General features: G+C 39.9%; 1 pseudogene; it reads right to left on the bottom strand.

Moving 5' to 3' along the window:
- Positions 1–14,314, bottom strand: part of LOC138097643 (interferon-inducible protein AIM2-like) — a 50,536-nt pseudogene that overhangs the window by 30,096 nt on the left and 6,126 nt on the right.

The following is a 14,314-nucleotide window of genomic DNA, read 5'->3' as shown; positions in this document are numbered from 1 at the left end:
AGGCAACTAACAATGTTGTGATAGTTTCAGGTGAAGAGCGAAGGGAACTCAGCCATACACATACATGTTTCCATTCTTCCCCAAACTCCCCCCTAACCTCCCCATTCAGGCTACCTAACACTGTGTTACATAACATTGACCAGAGTTCCATGCACTATACAGTAGGTCCTTGCTTGTTATCTATTTTAAATATAGCGGGTGTACATTTTAGAATTGGACTCATGGAAGGACCATAATTAGGTAGTTCAGGAACCACATAAGACAGCTTCTGATGTTTTACATGAAGTCAGTACTATATGTTGGAAGTAACTCTAGCCCTGTCTGATGTGAAATAACTGTTTCCACTTATTTATTCAGGTGCAATAGGTCAGTAGCTTTCCAGCTATGCTTTCTGGTCCTCAGTGTATGAATCCTATGAAGAAGCTGCTCCAGGCAGAGATTTACATTAGGCAGACACTGAATAATTTGCTTTGAAATACAGTGACAGAAAGTGGATTTCTAACATTTAAACTTGTAATGCGCTTTTAACTTTTATTTTATTGAAGTACAGTTGATTTACAATCTGTTAGTTTCTGCTACACGGTAAACTGATTCAGCTGTATATTTTAATGTTCTATTTTTGTATTATTTTCCATGATGGTTTGTTGAAGAAGTGAAGAAGAAGTGAAGTTGCTCAGTCGTGTCCGACTCCATGATGGTTATAGGACATTAAATGTATCTTCCTTACAGTGTATTTATTGATCACACACTTGATACCTGATATTTTGCAATTATTTTGTATCACTTAATTTTAAACTAGCTCTAGAAGGTTGATACTGTTTTTCTTTCATAAGAAAAGTGTGGAACAGAAGGTAAAATCATATTTCTAATGATTAGAAAAGTTCCTTCATAACAAGAATTTCCTCCATGTTACTTTATTGTCAGTGCTTCCTTCAATCCAAGCTCCTGGCAACCACTAACAACATAGTTTTTTGTGTTTTTTTTTTATAAGAAAACTTTTATAAACTTTACTCATTTCCATAATTTCCTAAAATGGAAATTATTATATATGTAGCATTTTGAATCCAGTTGCTTTCATTTAACATAGTGAGTTTAGGATTCATCTATAAGTTGTGTGTATTGGTTTATTCCTTTTTATTGCTGTGTAGAATTCAGTGTGTGGACCCACTAATATTTGTTTTTCCATCCCCCAAGAGAGAAACAATTGGATTGCTGATGCTTTTGCATAGCTAAAAATAAAACTGCTGCAAATATTCACATCCAAATTTTTGTGTGGTAACCTGTGATATCATTTCAATGAGTGAAACCCTTGGAGTGAGATTGTTGGTCATACGGCAAATGTATTTCAAATATATAAGAAATTGCCAATCAGTTTTCTAAAGTGAGTGTAGCAATTTTCATTCCTTAGAGCAATCTGTGAGAATTTCAGTTGCTCTGTATCCTCCTCAGAGTTTAGGATTGTAGGTGCATGTTAATTTTAAAAAACAGTCTAACTCTTTTACAAAGAAGTGTGCCATTTAGCATTCCAACATCGTATGAGAATTCTAATTCCTCCTCATCCTCACTAACCATTGATATGGTCAGTCTTTTTAAATTTTTGTCATTCTAATTGGTGCATAGTGGTATCTCACTGTAGTTTTAATTTGCATTCCCTTACTGGACTTCCCTGGTGGCTCAGATGGTAAAGCGTCTGTCTACAACGTGAGAGACCTGGGTTCGATCCCTGGGTTGGGAAGATTCCCTGGAGAAGGAAATGGCAACCCACTCCAGTACTCTTGCTTTGAAAATCTCATGGACGGAGGAGCTTGGGGCAGGCTACTATCCATGGGGTCACAAAGAGTCAGGCACGACTGAGTGACTTCACTTTCACTTTCAAAGATAAGTCAGGTTGAGTATTGTTTTATGTGCATATTTACTGCCTGTGTATCTATTTTTTTTTTTTCTTATCTTAAAAACTCAGCTGTTTTTTTCTCATAATAGTGAGTTCTGAAAATTCTTTATAAATTCTGGGTACAGAATCTTTACTAGCTATGTGTCTAGCAAATATTATGTCTCAATCTATGACTTGCATTTTCATGTTTTAAAGGTATTGAGAAATGAAGTATTTCCTGCCATATCAGTAAACAAGGTTGTAAGTCATCAGTGATTCCAGCCCTCCATGTTTATCCTGATTCAATTTTCCTGGACTATTCAGGATGCAAAAATGGCCAAATTGACTCTGAGAGATATCCTCAATATATCATGTCCTAAAGATACAGCTGGGCTGTGTCTACTTGTAAATATGTCTTTCAGAAGAATTTGTCTAGCTTTGAGGAAACCACCTATTTTAGACTTACAGTGTTACCAATGAACTGTTTGTAGGGCTGTATGGGTACCACAGCATGTGTCTCAACCTTATGAAGCCCATGTCCTCTTAATTGTCTGCCTAGGATGTGTATTTTCTAACAAGGAGGCTCCTAAGTTCTCTGAACTGTAGGTGTACTACATATCAGGGTCTTCCACATTTGTACAATAATACCTGTCCATTTTGCTGAAAACAAACACGAAACATTACCACTTTGGAGAGTTGACTTGTGTTCCTGAAGTTCCCACCTTAACGAAACTGCTGCTGCTGCTGCTGCTGCTGCTAAGTCGCTTCAGTTGTGTCCGACTCTGTGCGACCCAATAGACGGCAGCCCATCAGGCTCCTCCATCTCTGGGATTCTCCAGGCAAGAACACTGGAGTGGGTTGTCATTTCCTTTTGCAATGCATGAAAGTGAAAAGTGAAAGTGAAGTCACTCAGTTGTGTCCGACTTTTAGCGACCCCATGGACTGCAGCCTACCAGGCTCCTCTGTCCATGGGATTTTCCAGGCAAGAGTACTGGAGCGGGGTATGCCATTGCCTTCTCTGTTAGTGAAACTATGAACTCTAGATTTCAGGTATAGTTTTTCTCCAGTCTTTGATAGCTCTAAGAATGTAAGTTGAAGTTTATCCCGTTCCTTGCACTGAATTTTCTTCTCTTTTCAAGCATCAATACTTCTATCGTTCTTGTGCTGTCATTTAGGTCACATAACATATGATCCTTCTGTTCTGCTCTGTGCAAAGATAAAATCAACACGAAACTTTTGGTAATCTGATTAAGGAATGCCACATCAATCAGACATCAGAAGTCAGTAACAGCCTCCAGAAAGAGATATAAGGCCAAAAAAAAAAAAAAAACAGGCTTGAAACGGGCAGATATATAGTTAATAGATGTTCAGTTCAGTTCAGTTCAGTTCAGTTGTTCACTCGTGTCCAACTCTTTTCAACCCCATGAATCTCAGCACACCATGCCTCCCTGTCCATTACCAACCCTCAGAGTTTACCCAAACTCATGTCCATCGAGTCAGTGATGCCATCCACCCAACAGAGGATGCTCTGTTGTCCCCTTATCCTTCAACCCCCAATCCCTCCCAGCATCAGGGTCTTTTCTCTTCACAGGGTCTTTCTCTTGACTCTTCAGAGTCAACTCTTCACATGAGGTGGCCAAAGTATTGGAGTTTCAGCTTCAGCATCAGTCCTTCCAATGAATATCCAGTACTGATCTCCTTTAGGATGGACTGCTTGGATCTCTTTGTAGCCCTAGGGACTCTCAAGAATCTTCTCCAACACCACAGTTCAAAAGCATCAATTCTTCTGCTCTCAGCTTTCTTCACAGTCCAATTCTCACATCCATACATGACCACTGGAAAAACCATAGCCTCGACTAGACGGGCCTTAGTTGGCAAAGTAATGTCTCTGCTTTTCAATATGCTATCTAGGTTGGTCATAACTTTCCTTCCAAGGAGTAAGCGCCTTTTAATTTCATGGCTGCAATCACCATCTGCAGTGATTTTGGAGCCAAATAAATAAATAAAGTCAGACGCTGTTACCACTGTTTCCCCATCTATTTCCCATGAAGTGATGGGACCAGATGCCATGATCTTAGTTTTCTAAATGTTGAGCTTTAAGCCAACTTTTTCACTCTCCTCTTTCACTTAGTTCCTTAGGCTCTTTAGTTCCTCTTCACTTTCTGCCATAAGGGTGGTGTCATCTGCATATGTGAGGTTATTTATATTTCTCCCGGCAATCTTGATTCCAGTTTGTGCTTCTTCCAGCCCAGTGTTTTTCATGGTGTACTCTGCATAGAAGTTCAATAAGCAGGGTGGCAATATATAGCCTTGACATACTCCTTTTCCTATTAGGAACCAGTCTGTTGTTCCATGTCCAGTTCTAACTGTTGCTTCCTGACCTGCATATAGGTTTCTCAAGAGGCAGGTCAGGTGGTCTGGTATTCCCATCTCTTTCAGAATTTTCCACAGTTTATTATGATCCACACAGTCAAAGGCCTTGGCATAGTCAATAAAGCAGAAATAGATGTTTTTCTGGAACTCTCTTGCTTTTCCCATGATCCAGATGTTGACAATTTGATCTCTGATTCCTCTGCCTTTTCTAAAACCAATTTGAACATCTGAACGTTCACAGTTCACGTATTGCTGAAGCCTAACTTAGAAAATTTTGAGCATTACTTTACTAGCGTGTGAGATGAATGCAATCGTGTGGTAGTCTGAGCATTCTCTGGCATTGCCTTTCTTTGGATTGAAATGAAAAACCTTTTCCAGTCCTGTGGCCACTGCTGAATTTTCCAAATTTGCTGGCATATTGAGTGCAGCACTTTCACAGCATCATCTTTCAGGATTTGAAATAGCTCCACTGAAATTCCATCACCTCCACTAGCTTTGTTCATAGTGATGCTTTCTAAGGCCCATTTGACTTCATATTCCAGGATGTCTGGCTCTAGGTGAGTGATCACACCATTGTGATTATCTGGGTCATGAAGATCTTTTTTGTACAGTTCTTCTGTGTATTCTTGCCAACTCTTCTTAATATCTTATGCTTCTGTTAGGTCCATACCATTTCTGTCCTTTACTGAGCCCATCTTTGCCTGAAATGTTCCCGTGGTATCTCTAATTTTCTTGAAGTGATCTCTAGTCTTTCCCATTATGTTGTTTTCCTCTACTTCTTTGCATTGATCACTGAGGAAGGCTTTCTTATCTCTCCTTGCTATTCTTTGGAACTCTGCATTCAGATGCTTATATCTTTCCTTTTTGCCTTTGATTTTCACTTCTCTTCTTTTCACAGCTATTTGTAAGGCCTCCCCAGACAGCCATTTTGCTTTTTTGCATTTCTTTTTCATGGGGATGGTCTTGATCCCTGTCTCCTGTACAATGTCATGAATCTCCATCCATAGTTCATCAGGCACTCTGTCTATCAGATCTAGTCCCTTAAATCTATTTCTCACTTCCACTGTATAATAATAAGGAGTTTGATTTAGGTCATACTTGAATGGTCTAGTGGTTTTCCCTACTTTGTTCAATTTAAGTCTGAATATGGCAATAAGGAGTTCATGATCTGAGCCACAGTCAGCTCCCAGTCCCAGACATCTTTTTTCGGTGTTAATTCTAAAAGGTCTTGTAGGTCTTCATAGAACCATTCAACTTCAGCTTCTTCAGTGTTATTGGTTGTGGCATAGGCTTGGATTATTGTGATATTGAATGATTTGCCTTGGAAATGAACAGAGATCATTCTGTCATTTTTGGGATTTTATCCAAGTACTGCATTTTGGACTCTTTTGTAGACCATGATGGCTACTCCATATCTTCTAAGGGATTCCTGCCCACAGTAGTAGATATAATGGTCATCTGAATTAAATTCACCCATTCCAGTCCATTTTAGTTTGCTGATTTCTAGAATGTCGACATTCACTCTTGCCATCTCCTGTTTGACCACTTCCAATTTGCCTTGATTCATGGACTTAACATTCCAGGTTCCTATGCAATATTGCTCTTTACAGCATTGGACCTTGCTTCTATCACCAGTCACATCCACAGCTGGGTATTGCTTTTTCTTTGTCTCCATCCGTTCATTCTTTCTGGAGTTATTTCTCCACTGATCTCCAGTAGCATATTGAGCACCTACTGACCTGGGGAGTTCCTCTTTCAGTGTCCTATCTCTTTACCTTTTCATACTGTTCATGGGTTCTCAAGGCAAGAATACTGAAGTGGCTTGCCACTCCCTTCTCCAGTGGACCACATTCTGTCAGAGCTCTCCACCATGACCTCTCCATCTTGGGTGGCCCCACATGCCATGGCTTAGTTTCATTGCGTTAAACAAAGCTGTGATCCATATGATCAAATTTGCTAGTTTTCTGTGATTATGGTTTCAGTGTGTCTGCCCTCTGATGCTCTCTCGCAACACCTACAGTCTTACTTGGGTTTCTCTTACCTTGGACGTGGAGTATCTCTTCACGGCTGCTCCAGCAAAGCATAAATTCAGATAGAGAAGACAGTTTTTACTTAAATCCTATTGCCTCTTTTATGCATCTTTGCAGTGCCAAACTCCCCTCCCTTAGGACGGTAGGTTGGCCCTGTGAAACAGTAATTAGTAGGGCCAGTAGTCAGAATAGACAAGGGAAATATATCCCAGTGTTGGAGGACAACCACTTAAAGGAACAAATCTAGGAGAGACGTGAGCAAATGAGACCAAATCATAAAGAGTCTAAATAAGTGTTAGGAGTGATGGGAAGCAGAATAAGTCACCCCCAAATATTCAACTTTGACCTGTGGATTTTGAACTGAAGGCTACTGAGGCTCAGCAGACTCACAAAAAATTTCTTACCTTTCCTTACAGTACCAAAATAATATTTAGGTAGGGGACCTAACATAGGCAGAAGATATTAAGAAGAGATGGCAAGAATACACAGAAGAACTGTACAAAAAAAATCTTTATGATCCAGATAATCACGATGGTATGATCACTCACCTAGAGCCAGACATCCTGGAATGTGAAGTCAAGTGGGCCTTAGAAAGCATTACTACGAACAAAGCTAGTGGAGGTGGTGGAATTCAAGTTGGGCTGTTTCAAATCCTGAAAGATGATGCTGTGAAAGTGCTACACCCAATATGCCAGCAAATTTGGAAAACCCAGCAGTGGCCACAGGACGGGAAAGAAAGGCAATGCCGAAGAATACTCAGACTACCACACAATTACACTCATCTCACATGCTAGTAAAGTAATGCTCAAAATTCTCCAAGCCAGGCTTCAGCAATACGTGAACTGTGAACTTCCAGATGTTCAAACTGGTTTTAGAAAAGGCAGAGGAACCAGAGATCAAATTGCCAACATCTGATGGATCATGGGAAAAGCAAGAGAGTTCCAGAAAAACATCTATTTCTGCTTTATTGACTATGCCAAAGCCTTTGACTGTGTGAATCATATTAAACTGTGGAAAATTCTGAAAGAGATGGGAACACCAGACCACCTGACCTGCCTTTTGAGAAACCTATATGCAAGTCAGGAGCAACAGTTAGAACTGGACATGGAACAACAGACTGGTTCCAAATAAGAAAAGGAGTGTATCAAGGCTGTATATTGTCACCATGCTTATTTAACTTCTATGCAGAGTACATCATGAGAAATGCTGGACTGGAAGAAACACAAATTGGAATCAAGATTGCCGGGAGAAATATCAATAATCTCAGATATGCAGATGACACCACTCTTATGGCAGAAAGTGAAGAGGAACTCAAAAGCCTCTTGATGAAAGTGAAAGAGTAGAGTGAAAAAGTTGGCTTAAAGCTCAACATTCAGAAAACGAAGATCATGGCATCCAGTCCCATCACTTCATGGAAAATAGATGGGGAAACAGTGGAAACAGTGTCAGACTTTATTTTTTGGGGGCTCCAAAATCACCGCAGATGGTGACTGCAGCCAGGAAATTAAAAGACTCTTACTCCTTGGAAGAAAAGTATGACCAGCCTAGATAGTATATTCAAAAACATTACTTTGTCGACTAAGGTCCGTCTGGTCAAGGCTATGGTTTTTCCTGTGGTCATGTATGGATGTGAGAGTTGGACTGTGAAGAAGGCTGAGAGCCGAAGAATTGATGCTTTTGAACTGTGATGTTGGTGAAGACTCTTGAGAGTCCCATGGACTGCAAGGAGATCCAACCAGTCCATTCTGAAGGAGATCAGCCCTGGGATTTCTTTGGAGGGAATGATGCTAAAGCTGAAACTCCAGTACTTTGGCCACCTCATGTGAAGAGTTGATTCATTGGAAAAGACTTTGATGCTGGGAGGGATTGGGGGCAGGAGGAGAAGGGGACTACAGAGGATGAGATGTCTGGATGGCATCACGGGTTCGATGGACGTGCATCTGAGTGAACTCCGTGAGTTGGAGATGGACAGGGAGGCCTGGCGTGCTGTGATTCATGGGGTCGCAAAGAGTCAAACACGACTGAGCAACTGAACTGAACTGAACTGAACTGAGGGGACCTATACCAGAAAGCGGGCTATTACCAGATATAAACGTTTATGTCAGAAAGGTTTATCAGTTTAAATTTATTTATTTTAATTGGAGGATAATTACAATATTTTGATGGTTTCTGTCATACATCAACATGAATAGGTCACAGGAATACCTGCATCTCCTTCCTCTTGGACTTCCCCACCCCCCGCCCAGCTGCCTCCCCAGCCCATCCTTCCAGGTTGTCACAGAGCCCAGGCTTTTAGTTCCCTGTGCCATACATCAAACTCTTGCTTGTTATCTATTTTACATATGGTAATTTGTATGTTTCAATGCTATTGTCTCAAATCACCCCACCCTCTCCAGAAAGGTTTTTCTTTATCTGCATGGCAAGTCAAACATCTGTTTCCTAAACATCTGTTCTTGTCTTCTTCCTATGAATTGTTTTCCTCCACTTTGAGGCCCCAGGTCCCTACCCCCTTCTCCTTAGTTCAGGATGGTCTATAAGCTTCAATTGCCTGGCTGTCTTTGAGTCCCATGTTTTTCAGGAGGCTCCCATATATACGGAATTACATTTTTTTTTTTTCTCTTGTTAACCTTTTTTATGTCAAGTGAATTATTAAAGCAACCAAAAAAATCTAGAAAGAAAGAAAAGAAATGTATCTTCCCTTACAGGAATAAAGGACAAGAAATCATTCACAGTCAAGTCCAAGTAAAAAGTAAGCAGAGCGCTGATCAATTACCTAGAAGATTGATAGGATTTTAAGTTTAATTTAATGAGTTCAATAAATACATATGTGCATGGTTGGCCAAATCGAAAGCTCAAAACAAGGATAAAGACCATGGCCTTCTTATCCAAGATTAATTTTAGCTTTTTCAGAAGGACAGATTCTCACTATCAGTTCCTCTTCACTAAACTCAGAACAGTAATGCTTAGCCTTAAACTCCTGGAAGCAGAGTAAGCAGGTTCTCTCTCTGGGGCTTTTGGTGTTAGTCTCAACCAGAAGCAGTCACACAAGGCTAGTTCCCTGAGGCTGAGAGTCAAAATACATTATTATTTCTCACTTCTAATAAGTCTCCTCATACTAACTCTGTCATCTGTTTTCTTCTTCTATTCATATTCCTTAATCTAGCCTTACTTTCAAATCAATTTTTCACCAACTATAGTAATTCTATATTTATAGCAATATTCATTTAGAATACATACCATACATATAAATATGAAATTACCTAGAAGGCAAACATTATTTATGTATGAAGTACTTTGGGGAGCTTCCCAGATGGTGCTAGTCATAAAGAACCCACCTGCCAATGCAGGAGACATAAGAGGCGTGGGTTTGATCCCTGAGTCAGGAAGATCCCCTGGAGGAGGGCATGGCAACCCACCCCAGTATTCTTGCCTGGAGAATCCCATGGACAGAGGAGCCTGGCGGGCTACAGTCCATGGGGTCACAAAGAGTCAGACACGACTGCAGCAAATTAGCACTCAGGCAAGTGCTTTTTCAGAAGCTACAAAAAGAAAAGAAATTCAAAACAGGATTATGACATCTTCTTGAAAATAAAAACACTCCTAATGTATTTCAGTTTTAGTACGTTCACTCTACAGCTCTTTTAGTTTTGGGGGTTCATTTGTATATTTTTTCTATTTAAAAATATTTTAAATGAATAATTTCTAAAATCTCTCCAAGCTCATAGCTGAGAATAAGTTATTCTTACTAATCAATTTTAGATTACATGTAGAAAACTACCTAGTCTACAAACAGCCCATTCACAAGTTGTTCTCTGGGGCTGAAATTGAAGTTTACTGACCTTTCGGATATTACCATCTTTTCTGATAATATGCTTTGAGACACTGATCTGGTCAAATTCAGTGTCACACACCAGGGAAATTCAGCATCATTTCCAGGAAACAACTGTGCCAATAATATTTTGATATCATAATTATTTTGCTTGGAGTGAATTTATCCTTGAGCTTCTTATTGAAAACTCTTACAAAAAAGAATTCACTCTCAGTAGACATTGCAGCATGACGCATCTCCTGCTTCCCTTTCTTGGGCCTTCATTGCTTCCAGTACCATGACTGCCATAGGGCCCTTCTGAAATACTCTTGCCTGATGAATTCCTGATGCACCACCATCTATTTCTGCTAAGGTTGAAGGAAACAGACGAAAGATATTAGATTGAGTGAAAAAGATACAGTTAAGGAGACTTTTCTTCAGTCTTTATGATAAACCTCAGAAAGCCAGCCAGAGATAGGTGGAGTCAAAGGAAGAGACATAGAGGAGTTAGAAAGAGATATGAGATCTAGACTGACAAGAGCCATTTTAGGGAAGATTTCATGTCCTGTGTTCAGAAGAGATAGCATAATCCCCTTTGCAGGCCGACTCCCTGATCTGCATCCTTATTTTTCTACTGTATTTAAAGAGCACATCAGACCTCTGAGACATTACAAATTAAGGCAAAACAGTGACTCTCATATCTCCTTCTTCTGACTCCATTAGAGCACAAGATGTTCTCAATCCTCTGCCAAATATTGTTCTGAATATTCATTTTACACTGGTAGATAAGCAAAAGGCAAAGGAGAAAAGGAAAGATATACACATCTGGATGCAGAGTTCCAAAGAATAGCAAGGAGAGGTAAAAAGCCTTCCTAAGTGATCAAAGAAATATAAGAAACAATAGAATGGTAATGACTACAGATCTCTTCAAGAAAAATAGAGATACCAGGAATATTTCATTCGAAGATGGGCAAAATAAAGGACAGAAATGGTATGGACCTAACAGAAGCAAAAAATATTAAGAAGAGGTGGCAGGAATACACAGAAGAACTATGCCAAAAAGATCTTATTGACCCAGATAAGCACAATGGTGTGATCACTCACCTAGAGCCAGACATCCTGGAGTGCAAAGTCAAGTGGGCCTTAGGAAGCATCACTATGAGCAAAGCTAATGGAGGTGATAGAATTCCAGCTGAGCCATTTCAAATCCTAAAATATGATGCTGTTAAAGAGCTGCACTCAAATGCCAGCAAATTTGGAAAACTCAGAGTGGCAACAGGACTGGAAAAGGTCAGTTTTCATTCCAATCCCAAAGAAAGGCAATGCCAAAGAATGTTCAGATTACCACATGATTGCACTCATCTCACACACTAGCAAAGTAATGCTCAAAATTCTCCAAGCTAGGTTTCAACAGTACGTGAACCAAGAACTTCCAGATGTTCAAGCTGGATTAACCAGAGGTCAAATTGCCAAAATCCGTTGGATCATCATAAAAGCAAGAGAGTTCCAGAAAAACATCTTCTATCATCAAAAAAGCAAGAGGGTTCCAGAAAAATATCTTCTTCTGCTTCATTAACTATGCCAAAGACTTTGACTGAGTGGATCACAACAAACTGTGAAAAATTCTTAAAGAGATGGGAATACCAGACCACCTTCTGCCTTCTGAGAAATCTGTATGCAGGTCAAGAAGCAACAGTTAGAACTGGACATGGAACAATGGACTGGTTTCAAATTGGGAAGGAGTACGTCAAGGCTGTATATTGTCACCTTGCTTATTTAACTTATATGAATTTCCATTTAACTTATATGCAGCATTTCTATCATGTGAAATGCTGGACTGAATGAAGCACAAGCTAGAATCATGTTGGTGTTGGAAAAGTCTCTTGAGATTCCCTGGGACAACAAAGCAAATCAGTCCTGGGTGTTCACTGGAAGGACTGATGTTGAAGCTGAAACTCCAATACTTTGGCCACCTGATGCAAAGAACTGACTCATTGGAAAAGACCCTGATGCTGGGAAAGATTGAAGACAGGAGGAAAAGGGGATGACAGAGGATGAGATGATTGGATGGCATCACTGACTCAATGGACATGAGTTTGAGCAAGCTCTGGAATTTGGTGGTGGACAGGCAAGCCTGGCATGCTGCAGTCCATGGGGTCACAAAAAGTCAGACACAGCTGAGCAATTGAACTAAACTGAATGGTCGTTAAGTGGAGGAGCTCAATTATCTGCATGACCTTCCCAAATTTTTAGAAACGATCCTCTGCTTGATAAAATGAGAGATTAAGCTAAATATGAGCAAAGGGAATGACCTAAGTCAGAGATTCTATAAGTGAGTTATAGGGAGAATTAAAAAGAAGAATCAATCGTATGTTTATAAATTTGCCCTTAGAAATAACAAGCTATCCACTAAGGTTTATAGAAAAGCATTACATCTTGCTATTTATAATTACAAAAATTGAAATAATTTCTTGTTGTTGTTTAGTCGCTCAGTCGTGTCTGACTCTTTGTGACTCCGTGGACTGCAGCACACCAGGCTTCCCTGTCCTTCATTATCTCCTGCAGTTCGCTCAAACTCATGTCCATTGAATGAATCGATGATGCCATCCAACAGTCTCATCCTCGGTCATTCCCTTCTCTTGCCCTCAATCTTTCCCAACATCAAGGTCTTTTCCAGTGAGTCAGTTCTTCACATCATGTGGGCAAAGTATTGGACCTTCAGCTTTAGCATCAGTTCTTCCAATGAATATTCAGGACTGATTTCCTTTAGGATGGACTGGTCGATCTCCTCCCTGTCCAAGGGAGTCTCAAGAGTCTTCTCCAACACCACAGTTCAACAGCATCAATTCTTCAATGCTCAGCCTTCTTTATGGTCCAACTTTCACATCCGTACATGACTACTGGAAAAACCATAGATTTGGCTATATGGACCTTTGTTGACAAAGTGATGTCTCTGCTTTTTAATATGCTGTCTAGGTTTGTCATAGCCTTTCTTCCTGGGAGCAAGCATCTTTTAATTGCATGGCTGCAGTCTGTCCATAGTGATTTTGGAGCTGAAGAAAATAAAATCTGTCACTGTTTCCATCATTTCCCCATCTATTTGGCATGAAGTGATGGGACCTGATGCCATGATTTTAGTTTTTTGAGTGCTGAGTTTTTAAGCCAGTTTTTCATGCTCCTCTTTCACTTTCATCAAGAGGCTGTTTAATTTCTCCTCATTTTCTGCCATTAAGCTAGTACCATATGCATATCTGAGGTTATTGATATTTCTCCTAGCAATCGTGATTCCAGCTGTGAGTCATGAAGCCCAGAATTTTGAAGGATTTACTCTGCATATAAGTTAAATAATAGAGTGACAATATATAGCCTTGATGTTCTCCTTTCCAAATTTTGAATCAGCCCATTGCTTTTGTCTGATTCTAATTGTTGCTTCTTGACTTGCATATAGGTTTCTCAGAAAGCAGGTAAGGTAGTCTGGTATTCCTATCTCTTTTAGAATTTTCCAGTTTGCTGTGATCCACACAGTCAAGGGCTTTAGTGTAGTCAATGAAGCAGGTGCTTTCCTGGAGTTCTCTTGCTTCTTCTATGATCCAAACAATGTTGGCAGTTTGATTTCTTGGTTCCTCTGCCTTTTCTAAATCTAACTTGTACTTCTGGAAGCTCTCAGTTCATGTACTGTTGTAGCCTAGCTTCAAAGATTTTGAGCATTACCTTGCTAGCTTGTGAAATGAGTGTGATTGTGTGGTAGTTTGAACATTCTTTAACATTGCCCTTCTTTGGGATTGACATGAAAAATCACCTTTCCCAGTCCTGTTGCACTGCTTAGTTTTCCAAATTTGCTGCCATACTAAGTGCAGCACTTTAATAGCATCTTATTTTAGGACTCAGCTGGAATTCCATCACCTCTACTAGCTTTGTTCATAGTAATGTCTCCTAAGGCCCACTTGACTTCACACTTCAGGATGTCTGGCACTAGGTGAGTGATCACACCATCGTGGTTACCTGGATCATTAAGACCATTTTTTTTTCTTTGCAGTTCATCTGTTTATTCTTGCCACTCTTCTTAATACCTTCTGCTTCTGTTAGGTCCAGTTTCTGTTCTGTATTTTACCCATCATTGAATGAAATGTTCTCTTGGTATCCCGAATTTTCTTGAAGAGATCTCTAGTCTTTCCTATTCTATTGTTTTCCTCTATTTCTTTGCATTAATCGCTGAGGAAGGTTTTCTTATCC

The sequence above is a fragment of the Capricornis sumatraensis genome, chromosome 2 (genome assembly GCF_032405125.1).
Source record: "Capricornis sumatraensis isolate serow.1 chromosome 2, serow.2, whole genome shotgun sequence".
Lineage (NCBI taxonomy): Eukaryota > Metazoa > Chordata > Mammalia > Artiodactyla > Bovidae > Capricornis > Capricornis sumatraensis.
This window is presented reverse-complemented; position numbering and strand designations above follow the sequence as displayed.